At 35.9% G+C, this 1,907-nt stretch overlaps 1 pseudogene; it reads right to left on the reverse strand.

Annotated features, from left to right (window-relative positions):
* Window positions 1-776: 776 nt before the first annotated feature.
* On the reverse strand, window positions 777-1,236 carry LOC105088211 (small ribosomal subunit protein eS24-like; annotated as a pseudogene).
* Between the last annotated feature and the right edge of the window lie 671 nt (window positions 1,237-1,907).

Raw genomic sequence — 1,907 nt, forward strand, 5'->3', positions numbered from 1 at the left:
GTTGAGAATGGCATTTCACCTCTGGGATCTTCCTTCCCAAAACCCGTAACCCCCTCTAACTATTAGAAAAACATCAGACAAATCCAAATCGAGGAACTTTCTACAAAATACCAGTACTTTTAAAAACTATCAAGGTTATCAAAAAAAAAAAAAAAAAAAAAAAGGAAAGTCTGAGAAACCATCACAGGTCACACAGACCAGAGGAGACTGAGGACCAAAGTAATGGGTATCTTGGATAATAGATAGATAGATAGACAGACAGACAGACAGACAGACAGACAGACAGACATAGATAGTTAACCTTGTACCCAACAGAAAATATACATATTATTTAAACATCCACAGAACATTAAAAATAATTGACTATTTGGGACTCTGAAAAAAAAATCTCAACAAAATCCCAAAAGCAATTTATACAGGCCTTTTTTGCTTTCTTACTATATTGCAAAACAGATTAATAGGAGATCGATTGAATAAATTATTGAATTTTTTTAAAGGCCTAATAATCATATTTTTGAACAGGCCTTTCTATGGGTGATTCTGACTGCTCAGATCTTTTTGTACTCTTGGCATTTTCTGGATATTTTTGTCTTAATTTGTGAAAGAGGATTTTTACATTCTTGCATGGGAAGCGCAATATAAAATTTCCTGTTTTATTTTATTTCCCTTTCTAACTATTGTGCAGTTCACCTTCTTATTGGACATTCTTCTACATCATTTGACTTTTTTAAGTTTTTAGTTTATTAATCCTCTCATGAAAATTTTGCGCAGTCACCACACATACAGTCACTGCAGAATCTTCGCTCCTTCTGTTGTCCAATCTCCAGCTCACTCCTTTTGGCCAGCACCAACACTGGTCTTTGCGGTCCCCCTGACGGTCTTCATCCTGTTCTTCCGTTCCTTTCACTGTTTCCTTGAGGTCTTTTTCTTCTCATACAGGCCACGTCTTGCAAGCCTGTGTTTGAGTTCATTTTTCTTTGCAAAATCCAAGGAATCATAAATCACGCCAAAGCCAGTTGTCTTGCTACCACCAAAATGAGTTCTGAATCTGAATACAAAGATGACATCTGGAGTGGTCTTGTACGTTTTGGCTAGTTTTTCCCAAGTTTATGCCTTAGGTACTGTTGCCTTCCCAGGGTGAAGGACATAAGTGACCATTTGTTTCTGCTGTCGGTTGGTTGGTCATGAACTTCCTGGTCCGGATAGTTACGGTGTCATTCATGATGGCGGCTGATCTTCAAGCAGCCAGGGAGGAAAAGAGGCATTTGACAATTTTAGAGCTGAATTTGTAACCCCTTTCTGCTCCACTGGAGAAAAGATAATACTACTTGCATTTTGTTTATTGAACATTCAGGAATCAAAAGTGGAACCCAAGTTTTATAATTTTATAGAAAAGGAACATTAGTATGAATTTAACTTTGGTATAGTGCACTGGAAGCTGACCTCTATGATTTTCTTAGAATTAAAGAACTGGGATAACTTGAACAATAACCTAAACGAATGTTTCTTGATTTTTTTCTCCATATCTAAGTTGATTTATTTTTTAAATTCCTATACCCTTACCCCTGAAACCCATGTCTCTCTGTCTCTAGGGAGATGTGCCTTCAGAACTCTGACATATAGAAGACTGTCTATCTCTTCTTAAATCCACTGATAAAGAACTTTATTTTCAGTGATTATAGTGTAAAAACGACAGATAGCTTTGTTTTTGCTTTCCAAAAAGAAAATTAGAATGTTGAACATGATTTTCCCACATTACTCGTGATCTACCTTCAACTTCCAGGGATTCTGTTATGAACAAAAATCATTGGTCTAAATCAATCCTTAATTTTATATTAGAGAAAATGAAGACCAGAGAACTTAAATAACTTTCTCAAACTCATGATGTAAAATAATGACCAAGTCAA

The sequence above is a fragment of the Camelus dromedarius genome, chromosome 16 (assembly GCF_036321535.1).
Source record: "Camelus dromedarius isolate mCamDro1 chromosome 16, mCamDro1.pat, whole genome shotgun sequence".
Classification (NCBI taxonomy): Eukaryota; Metazoa; Chordata; class Mammalia; order Artiodactyla; family Camelidae; genus Camelus; species Camelus dromedarius.